This window comes from Talpa europaea (genome assembly GCF_964194135.1).
Source record: "Talpa europaea genome assembly, chromosome: 14".
Classification (NCBI taxonomy): domain Eukaryota; kingdom Metazoa; phylum Chordata; class Mammalia; order Eulipotyphla; family Talpidae; genus Talpa; species Talpa europaea.
In genome coordinates, this window is record NC_140082.1 from 66,745,165 (window position 1) to 66,762,037 (window position 16,873).

Sequence of the window (16,873 nt, forward strand, 5' to 3'; positions counted from 1 at the left end):
CCCTTTTGAAACAGCAATGCTTGTTCACTTCACTTTCATCAACATAAAATTGAGCTGAGTGTCATGTTGTAAATAATTCTGTTCAGCCTGTTTCAGACATCCTGTTTCAGTTTTCCATGAATGCCTGTAATTTAAGAGCATGCGTATTTATCTGTGCATCAATGACAAAATGCAGGTAAGATTATTTTGTTTTCACATATGTAAATTTTAGGAAAACTAATTTGAAGTTCAAGTTCAGGTTCACAAATTCTCATGAGGAGGACTCTCATGTAGACATCATCTTTGAGAAGCTCTTAGAGCTTAAAGTTTTGCTTCAGTCCAGAATGTATTTCCTGTCTGAGCTATAGTGCAAATCATATGAAAAGAAAGATACACTTAATTAGATGACACTTTTCACTAAGGAATGTCAGGCGAAAACACCAACAGAAATTAATTTTCAATCTTGGTTGGTAAGTGGTGCATTTAAAAGGAGATTTTTAAAGGCTATTGTCAAATAAACATTGCTTTTTCAACCACTTTAGTTTTGACAGCATTTTTATTCTTGATTTTTAGAACAGAGCATTCATATGTAGACTCATGTATACTAGCTGCAGAATCTGTTGTCCTTTTTAGGAAGGAAACTCTTACTATTTCAAATAAAGTTCCATTCATTCAGTAAGATTGAACTGTGAGAGTCTCTGGAAATAAAGCATTTGCTGACAGATACTTCCCACTTGGGTTTGACTATACCCATACATACATACTTTGTCTAAGGGAGTGAAACACAAATTTGTTCTTGATTGATCCATTTGAATTCACTGTATATTATTATTATCAGAATTTTATCCAAAGATCATACTTTGGAAAAGATTTTGAAAAGGGAACATTCTATCTTGGGGTTCAATTCCAAATTTATTAACCTGGTAAACATAGCTTAAGATTTTGGTGATCTCTTTTATCCTTTAAATATGAGCCCCTGGGAGCAAGTGGAATTGTTGAAAGCTTTTTTGTTGGAAGAAATCCAAGACATTATTGATTGGGTATCACTTTTTATGTATCAGAATCTTTCCCTATAAAATCATAGAAAGCAAATAAATGGAAGTTGACAGAGCTTTTGTCTTAATAAAAAATGGATGGAAAAAATATGTAATTTTAAAAAATGCTGAGTGTGGAGAATGATAGTTTCAACGCTGAACTATTTAATGGAACCAACTGAACGTGGAAAATTAAATGTATTTGTTTACTAGGATTTCCTAGCAGAGATCTATCATTCCTGAGAAACTCTTGCATGTGTGCTGATGGGTAGCTTAGGGAGGAAATAGATGAAACATTAAAAAGATGTTTGTTTTGTGGCAGTCAGAATCCACAATCGGTTAAGATCACTTATCAGGTCAGCATGGAGAAATTCTCTTCCTCTGGATATTGCACATTTCAGCATAAATTTCACCTTTCCAGAAAACAGTTTCTGATTCCTTTAGAGTAGCTCTTTTTAGAAATGTGTTTCCCATAGAATTTTGTCCTTATCTCTTCAGACTATTTATCATACTGTATTGAAATTATATATTTCTTTGTTTGACTCTCCTATTGAAGCCAACTTTTGATTCTCATTTTCTGTCATGTCTTGAATATTGCTCATAACAGATTACTAAAAATATTTTTGATTAAATAAATGCATGAATAGGAAATAAATGCATGTATATGTGTGCATACACGTGCACACACACATAACAAGAACACATAACACTGAAAGAGGAATCAAATGTTTGATTAAGAACAATGGATATTGTGAGAGATCAGAAGAATAATAATTCTGAAGGGTAAGTGTCCTGAGAAGCTTGGTGAAAGAAATTATGACCATTGCTGGATATTGAAAGACGACTGATGGGATTTTAGTAATTAGGCAGAAGGAAGAAAGCCTCACATCAGAGTAAAATTGAGGATAAAAGTCATTCCTGAAACTCTGATTTTGGTTGTGCCTGGGAGTTTTAACTTTTACTCTAAAGACTTTTCTAATCTCTCCTGTTGTAACTTTTTCTTTTTTAAGATTTATTTATTTATGCATACAAGAACTGGGGTACAGGCCAGAGGTGCAGGGGGTGAGAGGATTCACCAGAGACAGAGTGGGGAGCAGAATGGACACATCGACTGAAATACACTGCTAAGGGGAACAACGGGCAAGTCAGGAGAGGTCTGCTGCACCATGTGGGTTGCTCCCAGGTAGGGGATCGAACTCGTGCTGCAGTGGTTGTGGTTAGCTCCATAGGTTGTGTTTTTAACCCCTTGTGCTGTCAGGGAGGCCATCCTGTTGTAACTTCTGCCCATACAGACAGCTCAGTCTCTATTGAATTTTCTTAGAAATATTTGCAATGTCATCACAATCATCCTTTATGTCATTCTAACTGCAATTTTTTCCCCAAAAGATGATTTTATTCATTTCATCACCTCAGCGACTTCATCTCATTTTGAAACAATTTAAAAATGTTTTCTCCATCTACACTACTTTAGTTTGATTTGTTCTATTACCCCCATTTAGTAATTGTATTGTTCATAGAAAGGACAATATGATAGAACAGAAAAATTCTATAAATAAAATTTAATTATAACTGTTCCTTTTTTTCTTCTTTATGTTACTAAGTAGAAAGAGAACGATCTCAAAATAAATGATGAAGGTGTGGTCTATTAATATCAGTTTCAGTAGATTTACTGCTATCTTGCAGAATTGAAAGTGGCCGAATGCCTCTCCTGTTCTCTAGGCACTTGCAAGTGTGTGTCCAGCTCTCAATGGGAGATGCAAAATATAGAGTTATCAAGCGTCTAGGTTTTGAATGAGAGACATTATTATTGTGCATGTTAGGAGATATGGGTGCAGGGAGGCTGCAGAGTTGTAATGTGAAAGATCTGGAGTGAATCCTGCCCCCTGCATTAAGAGAAACTTTTATTTCGTTAGGAGAGTGAATCAGGATAATAAACTAATCAGGTCAGCACCAAAAGCAACTATTTGCCAGGGTTATAGTATAGAATATATTAGGCTTTTATTTCTTCTCCCTTTCTGTTGGCTAACCTTAAGATAATAGCACGTATGATTATGTAAGGCTATTCATAACTATATTCTGGCTATTTTTTAAGCATCAGCAAATGGAGAGGAAGGTGCAAAGATGAAGATCTGACTATGTTCTCATTGTGCTCCTAGGTCACCAGCTGGGTTCCTACAAAGAGCTGAAAATGGGGACATTTTGTGTTCGAACTAAAGTCAGCTCTCCCTAGTTACTCTACAACCTAGTAAAACCTGTTCATGACAAGGGCTGTCCCCTGATTTAAAGGAGGTGTAGTAAAGTACTATTCAGCAGAACTTTAGAAACTAAGGTATAATACAGTCAGGTTGAGCTTTTCCTAAGATTTTATCCACTCAGGAGCCAACCATCCAAGTTCTGAAATAAAGTAATTGAGGCAAAACCCAGTTTTCATATGAAAGTAAAAATCTTGGCAGTTAGGTTCAGAAAAATTAAATGCTTTTTCCCTAAAAAGTTACAGCTCATTTATTAATGCATTAATTAATGCCAAGATGTAAATAATTATAAGCATGTGTGGCTTGAGGATAAAGGAAACTCTTACTATTTCAAATAAAGTTCCATTCATTCAGTAATGTCTTCCTTCTATTGTTCTTGTTTGTTGCTTACCCTTTGTCCATAAATATGCTTTGTTTTCTCAAGAGCAGAGAGGACTTCTCAGCAGATAGAAGAGCAGACATTGTTGTAACATTTGGCAGGCATGTTTGGGAGATGAGCACAATGGTGCTTGCTTTGAAATCATTGACCTTGATATTGAATTTGGACTTTCACCCAGGACCATATTTGTTTTTACTTTGCCCCAGATTCACGTGAAATGATGTCAGTATACACTCAGCTGAAGCATTTATGGCAGATGGACTTTTTCTGATTATGTACTATTGCTGTGGTCCAATGAGTATAAATTAGCAACTTGAAAATGCTCAAATGTGCACCTGGAACCCCCTCCTTACTGATTAACTGCTGAGCTAGGCATTTTTCTCTGAGATGAAGCATATCCAGATGGCAGTTTCTAAAGAATCAAACCCAGCACCTGAAACGATCCTTCCTATGCTCAAAATGCTTGGTGCCAGGACCTCACTGTCAGACTCTGAAGTGAGAAAGCTCAGCAGCTGTTGGCATAGACCTACCAAAGTCTGACCTGTGGGACTTTGTGTTGGGACACTCAGAAGGACAAAGAGAGAATTTGACTTTTTATAGCTCAGTGGGAAAATTCTGCTTGCCTCAGACCTGGAAGATTCTGAGGCTATTTTAAAGGGTCCCTGAATAAGCATTTACTCTCATAATTAACTCCCCCTAATGCTAGGTTCTGAGTATGTCCTAGATTTGGTTTTAAAAGATTAAACTGCTCTAGCTACCACAGGAATGGAAAGCATAACCTAATTTGCAATACAAATTAATGGATCAAATTATTCACTCAGCAAGGACACTAAACCTAGCAACACTCTGCCTGCTCTGTGCTCGAAAACATTCGTGTTATGTTCTTATCAATATCCTAGAGTTTTCAATGTACAGATCTTTCACCTCCTTGGTTAAATGTATTCCTAATTATTTTTTTTTCTATTTGATATTGTTTTTATTTATTTATTTATTTATTTTTTGTTTTTGTTTTTATAGAGGCATGTTTTATTTATTTGTTTGTTTGTTTTGTTTATACATGCACTGGGTACAGTCAGAAGCGTGGGAGGGTGAGAGAATTCACCAGAGCTAGAGCGGGGAGCAGAGCAGGCAGACGGACCAAAGTACACTGCTGAGGGAAGCAGCGGGCGGCAGGAGAGGTCTGCGCGCCATGTGGGACCCTCCTCCAGTGGCCGGGGAGCAGCCGGGGATCGAACCGGCGCTGCAGAGGCTGCGGGCAGCCTCGCAACCCATCGCTCAACCGCTGCGCCACCGGGGAGGCCCTATTTGATGTTGTTTTAAATGAGTGTGTTCTTTTTGATAAATTTTTCTTTCTGGCTTTCCTAGTCTGTTGGGAGGAAGGCAGTCAAGCTTCTGTGTGTGCTGAAATAGTAGTTTGACCAGCCTGTATTAACTTTTTATTTTATTTTACTTTTATTTAAATTTTATTTTTATATTCCCCATACAATTACAACCCCCTTATTTTGACCCCAATCCTTCCTTTCCCCACCCCCCACCCCCCATCGAGTGTCTCTGGTTCATAGTTCTTTGTTGATTTTGATATTTTCTTACTTACAGTTATTCTTTTTCCTGGTCCCTTATTTAAGTTTTCTAGATTCCTGCTATGAGTGAGACCACCCGGTATTTTTCTTTTCCTTTCTGGGTTATTTCGCTGAGCATGATCCCTTCCAGCTCCACCCATGTTGCTGAGATGAAGCATATCCAGATGGTAGTTTCTAAAGAATCAAACCCAGCACCTGAAAAAATCCTTTCTATGCTCAAAATGCTTAGTGCCAGGAACTCACTCACAGACTCTGAAGTGAGAAAGCTCAGCAGCTTTTGGCATAGACCTACCAAAGTCTGACCTGTGGGACTTTGTGTTGGGACACTCAGAAGGACAAAGAGAGAATCTGACTTTCTATAGCTCAAATTGCATGTGTTTATCCTTTTTGAATGCTGAGTAATATTCCATGGTGTATATGTAGTAACTTTTAATGTATGCAAATAGGCCCTCTTCAGGAAGGACTGGGAGACTGGTGCTGCTTCTGTGCTCCCTGTGCACTGAGTCCTGGGAACATAGTCATGCTAGCCCTTGCAAGTTCCTTCAGAGTTGTTTCCATTTTTGCTCCTGGGTCTTATAGAAAAAAGTGTTGTTGGCTGTCAGTGCTTGATGTTCTGGCACCTGTCCCTTAGGTGGAGTTCCATATGCTTCATTCCATTTGAGTTCCATATGCTTCATTCATCAGGGGGAAGCTGGAGAGTCAGAGCTCCCTCCCTGTCCCTATTATGAAGTGCTGTGCTGTAGGTTTAGTTTATTTTCAGTTTTTCTTATCCATTTAATTGTGGGTATTTCTCATTCATTCAGTGTGGGGGAGTCACTCAGTTACTTTCAGGATTTCTTTCAGAGGGACTTGTTCCATGTGATTGTACATTCTGTGTGACCACGGGGCAAAGGGAGTTGAAGACTTACTTATGCTGCTATCTTGACTAGATCCCTCAAACGTGTCTACATCATATATTTTTTTAATTTTATTTTATATTCCCCATACAATTGCAACCCCCTTATTTTGACCCCAATACCTCCTTTCCCCCATAGTGTGTCTCTGGTTCATAGTTGTTCGTTGATTTTGATTTTTTCTTTCTTATAGTTATTCTATTTTCCTGGTCCCTTATTTAGGTTTTCTAGATTCCTGCTATGAGCGACACCATCCTATATTTTTCTTTTTCTTTCTGGTTTATTTCTCTGAGCATGATCCCTTCCAGCTTCATCCATGTTGCTGCAAATTGCATGTGTTTATCTTTTTTGAATGCTGAGTAATATTTCATTGTGTATATGTACCTGACTGGATCAAGAAGATGCATCATATTTTTGCTAAGATCATTAGATTTTCCTCTTTTATAAATGTAATAAATTTTTGGATTTATATGTACAGTGTCATAATTTTGAGTACATTTATGTTTATGGTATGACCTATGGAAGAAGGTTTAATACTTCTTTCCATAAAAAATATCCAAATATTTTCCCATTATGTGTTGAAAGTCCATTTCTTCTACTACTAAATTTCCTTATATCTTTGCCAAAGATAAATTTCTAGATGAGAATTATCCAATAGAACTTTCTGTGATGAGGGACATATTCTATATTAGTGTTATTTGTTAAGGTGCTACTAGCCATGTGAAATATATGGGCTTCAAATGCAGAAGGAACTAAAATGTTAACTTTAAGTTTAATTAGTTTAATTTTATATTAAAAATAACAAATGTCTAAAAGTTACTGGTGTTAATAGCATAGTTCTATAAGAACTAGACATAAGACCTGAAACCATAAAATACATAGAAGGAAATATAGGCGAAACACTACATGACATGCACATCAAAGACATCTTTCCAGACACATCACCCAACGCAGTGATAGTGAAGGCAAAGACAAACAGCTGGGACTACATCAAATTGAAGAGCTTCTGCACAGCAAAAGAGACAATAACCAAAATAAAGAGAAAACCCACCGACTGGGAGAACATTTTTGCACACAACACTAACGATAAAAGATTGATCACAAAAATCTATAAAGAGCTGATGAGACTCAACAACAACAAAGAAAATAATCCAATCAAAAATGGGCAAAAGAGCTAAAAAGAAACTTCTCCAAAAAGGAAATGCAAATGGCCAACAGGCATATGAAAACATGTTCAACATCACTTGCAATCAGGGAAATGCAAATCAAAGCTACCATGAGATACCATCTCACACCAGTGAGAATGGCACATATTAAAAAAAAAACTAGCAACAACAAATGTTGGCGAGGTTGTGGAGAAAAAGGAACTCTTCTGCACTGTTGGTGGGGGTGCAAACTGGTCCAGCCACTATGGAGATTTCTTAAACTATTAAACATAGAGCTTCCATATGATCCAGCAATTCCACTGCTAGGTATTTACCCAAATGACACAGAAACAGTAATTCCAAAGGGCACCTGCAACCCCATGTTTATAGCAGCACTATTTACAATAGCTAAGCTTTGGAAACAACCCAAATACCCAAAAATAGATGACTGGATCAAGAAGATGTGGTACATATACACCATGGAATATTGCTGCACCTCCCCCTGCAGTGACCTTTAGGGCTAACCGGCCCTAGGTCCGGCTGGGCAACCAGCGCGCAGGGGGAGAACAGCAAAACCCTACCTGCTGCACCTCTCCCCGCAGTGATCTTTAGGAATGGCTTTCGCCACGGTCCCTAGATCCGGCTGGTGCCCAGCGCGCGGGGAGAGAACAGCCTGAAGCAGCCTGAAGCAGAGGAAGTGCAGCGGAAGTTCCCTGAAAAGGCAGAAGCTTATCAATAGATAACGACCACCAAGAACCACTACAAGAATGCTAAAAATCCTATCCCGTCTTCCTAGAACTACAAACTTTAATCCCTTATCTGTCTTTCTAAACTTCCTCCTTTCTTCTATAATGGTCATTGCTTGTTATGTAGATCACCTCCCTGATAGTGATAGACTGAGCCAGCGAGCAAGCTAATTTCTTTGATATTCATTCCTGTGCTTTTAGAAAACATATATATACTAGTCACAAACTTAAAGAAAATTACACTCAGATTTTCACTCTTGAAGTGTGTCTGTTTGTCATTTCTTTCGCCGACTCCCTGACCACCCTGCACGCTTCTCTCAACCCTGAGGTGGCCTCATCGTCTACTGCTGTGCTGGTCCGCGGCAGAATATTACTCAGCAATCAAAAAAGATAAACACATGCAGTTTGCAGCATCATGGATGGAGCTAGAAGGGATCATGCTCAGCGAAATAAGTCAGAAAGAAAAAGAAAAATACCGCATGGTCTCACTCATAGCAGGAAATTAGAAAACCTAAATAAGAGACCAGGAAAAAAAACAATCAATACAAAGTAAAAGTCAAAATCAATGGAGGGGGTGGAGAGAGGGACAGGGAAAGGAAGGACTACAGTCAAAATAAGGGGAGAGGTGCAATTGTATGGGGAATATAACCAAAACGAAAATGCATAAATTGTGCAAAGATGAAAAAAGATGTGAGAATTATATAAAATAAGGTATTTAAATAAAAAATAAAGACTGTGATAAAAAAAAGTCAAATAACATGAATAATGAATAGGTTGTCCAGTAAAAAAAAAAAAAAAGGTAAACTATTTTAATAGAACCTAAGGGTTTGGGTTTTTATCAGAGCCCAACTGATCTGAGGGAAGGGAAATGCCCAACTCCAGTCCACTATAGTATCCTGTGCAAGCTAAGGGGGTTAGGGGAAGACTGATGAGCATTTATAAATGTCACAGCCCAAGGGCACAGGCGTAATAAAAGAATGAAACCTGATTATAGGACCATAGAATGCTTCCTCTTATCAACACATTACTGATGGTCTTTTACCTGATAATTATGCCTAGATTTTGACAAATAATTGGAAGATGTACTAAACTCAAAAAGCACACAGCAAACTTGAGTATGAGACCCATATATGGCAGGAACTGAAACTATCATACTGTGAATTTAAAATAACTGGAAAAATACACCTAGGATTCTAAAGGAAAAAAGTAGATAAATGCAAGAGAAATGGATAATGTGAACCTGAGGTAGAAACTAGAAAGGAATAAAAGAAGGTGGGAGATTGAAATAATAAAAGATATATTTTATGACTGAGGAAAGAATCTCTGAACTTGAGGATATGCAGATACAAACTTCCAAAACTGAAAACTGAAGAAAATGATTTAAAAAAGACCCACGGAATAGAATATCCAAGAACCATGGAGCAACTACACAAAAAGTGCAATAAAATTAAGGAGAAGAGAGTAAGAAACAGCAGACTTTTTTGAAATAATAAAGACTGAGAATTTTATCCAAATTGATGTCAGACACCAAGCCACAGGTCTAGGAAGTTCTGAGAATATTAGTTCCCCCCCCAAAAAAAAAATCCATGTAGGGGTATTATATTCAAACTGCAGAAAATCAAAGATAAAAAAATCTTGCAAGACATCAGACAGGAACAAAAACAAAAATTAAAATTATATCTGACCTCTTCTCATGCAAGCAAAACATTTATGGAATGAAATATTGAAAGTGTTGAGAGAAAAAAAAAAAAGACAAACCTCTGATTTTTTATTGGGGAACTTAGCCGTTTTTAAGATTTATTTTATTATACAAGAACCGGGGTACAGGCCAGATGCGCAGGAGGGTGAGAGGATTCACCAGAGATAGAGCGGGGAACAGAACAGGCAGTGTGACGAAATACACTGCTGAAGGGAGCAGCGGGCGAAACAGGAGAGGTCTGTTTTGCCACGTGGGATTCTCGCTGGCCGGGATCAAACCCATGCTGCAGAGGCTGCCGACAGCTTCACTGCGTGACATTCAACAGCCTGCATCACCAGGGAGGCCCTTCAAGAAATCTTTAAAAAGTTTAGAAGGTAAATGATACAATAAGAATCCAGGATCTAGATAAAGGAAAAGAGCATCAGGGAAGTAAGTGGAATAGGAAAACTTTTATTTTTCTTATTATAAACTGATCTGACAAAGAGTTTGTTCAAAATAACAATAGCAATAAAATATTCAAAGATTATAGTGTATGTGTATATGAAATGAATGACAGCAATGATACATGAGACAGGAGAGGGAACTAGGAATACTTTACTGTAAGGTAGTTAACTGCCCGTGCAGTGTGAGAGCCTGTCAGGTGAACTTGTGGCTGTTCCTCTTATAACCACCCCACTATCTATGAATAGTCTCACTGAACACACAGGGCCATGAAGTAATAAGATCCCCCTATTTTGTGTATATATATATTTTAACTTTCCAGAGTTAAAAGTGAAACTTTGTAGTCTACAACTATTTAAAGAGGTGAGGGATACTTTAGTTGTCAAATAAATTCAACAAGAATCCCCTGATTTGACAATAAATTCAGACCCATATAACAGAAGGTTTATCTAAGGAATGTGAGAAACTAACTCCAAGCCAGGGAATGATGTCAGAATTGACCCCCCCCTTAGCTCTATGCTGACAAGATCTTAGGTATGAAGGATCACAGCTCCTAGCATGTCATGAACCACACTACCTGAATGGAGGGACAGCAGAAAGAAGGGAGGGGCAAGGCAGATGTATATTGAGCTGGAATGAAAAGAGAGAGACATGTGGAAAGTCTGTGTCTGGTAATATTGCGCTTTGGCAAGTGAGTTTCTTAAGAATGATGACAGCCATCATGACCTTGTTGTGAATTATACAACTTGGACAATACACAGTGAATTTTGGGTCTTTTCCCTACTCCAAACCCAGTGAGCCCTGCACAACTCATAGCTTGTTTTACCCTGGTGTGAGGTGATTTTTGGAGTTTGATTGGGAATCTTTTATTTGAAACCCTCTCTCTTTCTCTCTCTCTCTCTCCCCCTTGCCCCTTTGTACTTCATGTCTATTAAAGATCTTTGAGCACACTGAGAGTCTGATTTCTTTGATTTTGTGTGCATGAATAGCCAGACCCTTAGAATTGGCAAAATAGCTTTTATTTTCCCTTAACAGTTCAGAATCCGTGAGTACCCTTTGGTTTCCCCCAGCTTCATATCTTAATCCAAATTGAATGTCTTGACTCTTTTCATTGTAGCAAGGTGCAAGGCTAATGTATGTCATTTCGATTGTCCCTTATCTCTAAGAAAACTACTTTTGCAGTATTTTCCTTCTCTCTGTTCAAACAACTAGAATTCATTTATACAGATTAATGCTCCATTTTATTCTTCCACATGGAAAATCACTTGGGAAAATTGCCTTTTTGCGCTTCCTTCTTTCCCAGAAGCATTAGAGCAATTAACCAGTAGGAACAAACTAAAATGAGAGCTTTTTTAAAAAAAAATTAAATTTATGTGTTTATTTTCTTACATCATTGTTCATTTTTGTACAATATTTGATTTCTCCCCTCAGGTGTATCCTGGTAGTTCTCCTACCACCACCGCACCCACAACCCATCACCATAGTCCCTTGTGCTTTTTGCTCCCTTGTTTTGACCCCTCTCCCCCCAACTCCTCTGCTGTATTTTTCCTAAACCTTTGTTCAGTTTCCCTATATTCCACCTATAAGCAAAAACATCCAATATTTCCCTTTTTCCTTCTGACTTATTTCACCTAGTATAATCTCTACAGCTCCAACTGTGTAGCTGCAAATGGCATGAGTTTCTCTTTTAAGATCACTGAGTAGTATTTCATTGTGTAGTGGTATTTCATACCACATCTTAAGGCTCTGTCATCTGTTTTGGGACATTTAAGTTGTTTCCATATCTTAGCTATTGTAAATAGTGCTGCAATAAACATATGAGTGCAGGTTTCCATTTAAAATAGTGTTTTTGTGTCCTTTGGTTAGATTCCTAGTATTGGAATGGCTGGATCATATAGTAGATCCCCTTTTGGTGTTTTGAGGAACATCCACACAGCTTTCCATAACATTTGTTGTTTCCAGTTTTATCAATACAGACCATTCTTACCATTGTGAGCTATCTCATTGTGAATTTGATATGCATTCCCTAATAAAAAGTGATGTTGAACATTTTTTATATGCTTTTTGGTCATTTGTATTTCTTCTTTGAAGAGTGCTCTTTTACCCATTTTTTTAAACTGGGAGTTTGCTTTGCTTTATTTATTTATTTATTTTGAGCTATTTCATTTATTTTTATGTAGAAGAACTGGGGTACAGGCCAGAGGTGCGGAGGGTGAGGGGATTAACCAGAGAAAGAGATGGGAGCAGAACAGATGGATCTACTGAAATAGACTGTTGAGGGGAGCAGCAGGTGAGACAGGAGAGGTCTGCTGTGCCATGTGTGTTGGCTCCCTGGCTGGGGATCGAACTCGTGCTGCAATGGCTGCAGATAGCTTCATAGTGCTGAGACTTAACCCCTTGCACCATGAGGGAGGCCCAAGTTTGCTTTGTTTTAGTTGAGTTGTGTAAGCTCTTTGTAGAGATTTGATATCAGTCCCTTGACATCAGTTGTAATGGTGTGCAAGTGTTGTCTCCCATTCAGTGAGATGTCTTTTAATTTTGGTTACTGCGTCTTTCAATGAACAGAAGCTTTTTAGTTTGATGAAGGCAGAGTTGTATATCTTTCCTTTTGTTTTCCATGCTTCTGGAGATGAGTCCTCGAAGATACTTCTGATTTTACATACTGAGTGTTTTGCCTACATATTTTATGGTTTCGTGTTTTACATTCAAGTCTTTTATCCATTTGGGTTGGTTTTTATCTATGCTGTGAAATAATCATCTAGTTTCATTTTTTGCATGTGGTGGCCCAGTTTTCCCAGAACCAATTATTGAGGAGACTATCCTTGTTCCAGTATATATTTTCTTTGCTCCTTCATCATAGATTAATTGACTGTATCTATATCTATATCTGTATATGGTTTTGTTTCTGGGCTTTCATTTTGGTCCCATTAGTTTGTGAGTCTGTTTTTCTTCCAGTACCATACTCTATTTATCAGTTTGGCTTTGTAGTATAGTTTGAAGTCTGCAAATGTAATACCTCTGTTCTTCCCCATTTTTGACAGGACATCTTTGGCTATCAAATATTTTTGTTATTCCATATACATTTCATAGATATTATTCCATATATTTGAAGAATGCCATTGAGATTTTTATTGGAATTGCAATGAATCTGCAAATTGCTTTTGGTAGTATGGCCATTTTGATAATGTCGAATCTTCCAATTCATGTACAGGGAATGTCTTTCCATTTCTTTCTTTCTTCTATTTCTTTTAATGAATTTTTCTAATTCTCCTGGTATAGTTCTTTCATCTTTGTTATTTTTTTGTTACAATAGTAAATGGAAAGGTTTTCTTAATCTCTACCTCTTTAGACTGTTTGCATGTTGGAAGGCTACTAATTTATGTGCATTGATTTTGTATCCCACACTTGATAAACTTCTTTTTATAAACTGTCTTAGATTTTTTGGTGGATTTTTTAGGATTCTCTTTCTATATAGATTATCATATTAACTGCAAATAATGATAGTCTTACTTCTTCTCTCCTAATTTGGATTCCTTGCATGTCTCTATCTTGCTAATTACTGTGTAGGATTCCTGCATTATATTGAAAAGCAGTCATAACAGTGGATATCTTGTCTTGTTCCAGATCTTATTGGGAAGGCTTTCAGTTTTTCATCATTAGGAATGATGTTAGATGTGGTTTTGTCATAAATAGCTTTTATTATGTTAAAATGTGTTCCTTTTATCCCAGAATTTCAAGGACCTTCATTACAAATGGATGTTGAATTTTATCCAATGCTTTCTCAGCACCTATGGATATGATCATATGGTTTTTCTTTTTGTTAATGTGTTGAATTACATTAATTGATTTTCAGATGCTGAACCATCCTTTTTTTCACTGAAATAAATCCCACTTGTTCATAGTGCATAATCCTTTTGATGCATTGTTGGATTCAGTTTGCTAAGATTTCTTTTTTTTTAAAGATTTCTTTATTTATTTATACAAGCAGTGGGTACAGTCAGAAGTACTGGAGGGTGAGAGAATTCACCAGAGCCAGAGCGGGGAACAGAACAGGCAGACTGATGAAATACACTGCTGAGGGGAGCTCAGGCGTGGCAGGAGAGGTCTGTCACACCATGTGGGACCCTTTCCCGGGGCTGGGGATCAAACCGGTGCTGCAGAGGCTGCGGGTAGCTTCACAGCCAAGCGCTCAACTGCTGCGCCACCAGGGGAGGCCCAGTTTCTTAAGATTTTAGCATCTGTGTTCATTAAGGTCTGTAGTTTTCTTTCTTTTTTATTTATTTATTTATTTTTGTGTTGTGTTTGGTTTTGGCATTAGTGTAATGTTGGCTTCATAAAATGTATTTGGTAGTATTCCTTCTTTCTCGATTTTTTGAAAGAGTTTTTGTAGGGTAGGCACTAGTTCATCTTTGAACATTTGGTAGAACTAACTTGTGAAACCATCTGCCCTGGGCTTTTGTTTATTTGGAGGGTTTTGATACTGTTTCAATTTTGCTGCTTGTAATTGGTTTGGTAAAGTTTTCTATTTCTTCTTTATTTAACTTTAGATGATTGTATAATTCTAAGAATTAGTGTATCTCATCTACATTGTTGAACATATTTGCATATGTTCACAGTAATCTCTATCCTCTGGATTTCTGCTGTGTTCATTGTAACCTCTCCTCTTTCATTTATGATCCCATTTACTTGAATTTTCTCCCTTTTTTCTTTTCTTTTTTTTTTTTTTAAGATTTCTTGATTTATTTATACAGCACTGGGTACAGTCAGAAGCGCAGGAAGGTGAGAGTGGAGAGCAGAACAGGCAGATTGACGAAGTATACTGCTGAGGGGAGCAGTGGGCGGCAGGAGAGGTCTGAGCGCCATGTGGGACCCTCGCCCAGCGGCTGGGGATTGAACCGACTCTGCAGAGGCTGCGGGCAGCTCTGCAACCACTGTGCCACCGGGGAGGCCCCTTTTTTTCTTTTTTTCTTTTTTTTTAAGATTTATTTATTTATGCATACAAGAACTGGGGTACAGGCCAGAGATGCGGGGATTAAGAGGATTCACCAGAGACAGAGTGGAGGGGAGCAGAACAGGCAGACTAACTGAAATACACTGCAGAAGGAGCAGTAGGTGCGTCAGGAGAGGTCTCCTGCGCCACGTGGGTCGCTCCCTGGCCTGCTGGGGAATCAAACTCATGCTGCAGTGGCTGCGCACAGCTTCATAGGTTGCATCTTAACCCCTTGCACCACCAGGGAAGCCCCCTCCTTTTTTTTCTTTATCAACCTAGCTAGAAATTTGTCTATTTTGTTTATTTTTTCAAAGAACCAGCTTTTGGTTTTATTGATCTTTTGGACTTTTTATTTCTATTTAATTTATTTCTGCTTTAAATTTTTATCATTTCCTTTCTACTACTGGTTTTGAATTATTTTTGTTTTTCATTTTCTACTTACTCGATATGTGAGATTAGGTTATTTCTTTGAGTTCTGTCTTCTTCCTTGATGTGGGCCTATGGTGGTATATACTTTCCTCTTAGTACTGCCTTTACTGTGTCCCATACACTTTAAGCTTGTTTCCTCATTGTCATTCATTTGTAGGTATTTAAAAAAATTATTATTTTATATATAGTTTTTACATCATTCTTCATTTTTATACAATGTATGCTTTATCATCTCAGGTGTAGTCCCCATGGAATTCCCACCACCAATTCAGCCATGTACCATAACCATAGTCTCATTTATAGGTATTTTTATTTTTATAAAGATTTATTTATTTATACAAGCACTGGGTACAGTCAGAAGCGCGGGAGGGTGAGAAAATTCACCAGAGCCAGAGCAGGGAGCAGAACAGGCAGACTGACGAAGTACACTGCTGAGGGGAACAGTGGGCACGGCAGGAGAGGTCTGGTCTGCGTGTCATGTGGAACCCTTGCTGGCAGCCGGCGCTGATTGAACTGGCGCTGCAGAGGCTGTGGGTAGCTTTGCAGCCCAGCACTCAACCTCTGCGCCACGAGGGGAGGCCTTGTAGGTATTTTTAAATTTATTTTCTAGTGTCCTCATTGATCCAGTGGTATTTTAGTAGCATGTTGTTCAGCCTCCATGTAATGGGGAGGTCCCTTGCTTTATGGAATAGTTGATTTGATGCTTTATGTTCAAAGATGATGCTTGGTATGATTTCAATTTTCGGGTTTTGTTAATGTTTGTCTTATGACCCAGTATCTGGTCCTAGAGAATGATCTCCAGGATTTGAGAAAAATGTGTATTTGAGAAAAATATGTATTCAGATATTTTTTGGGGGGATGCAGTGCAGTGTCCTAAAGATGTCTGTTAGACCCATGTGGTCTGATCATTACTTAGGGCTATTGTGTCCTTGTTTTTGTTTTGTTTTTTTTGTTTCATTGATCCCTTTGGTGACAGTGGGGTGTTGAAGTTTCTTTAATGTATACATATTCTCTAATATCTGTTTGCAGTGATGATAGTAATTGCCTAATGTATTTTGATACCCCTTTGTTTGTTGAGTATATATTGATGAGTGTTCTTCTTCCTGGTGTGTTTTCCCCTTAAGCATCATAAAGTGTCCATCTATGTTCATGTCACTTCTGAAAACTTAAATTCTATTTTATCTGATATAAGTATGGCTGCCTCTGCCTTCTTTTGAGTGACAGTTGCTTGTAGAATTGTTTTCCAATCTTTATTTTCAATCTATATTTACCTTGAGAACTTTGCTTTTGTTCCTTGAGGCTGCAG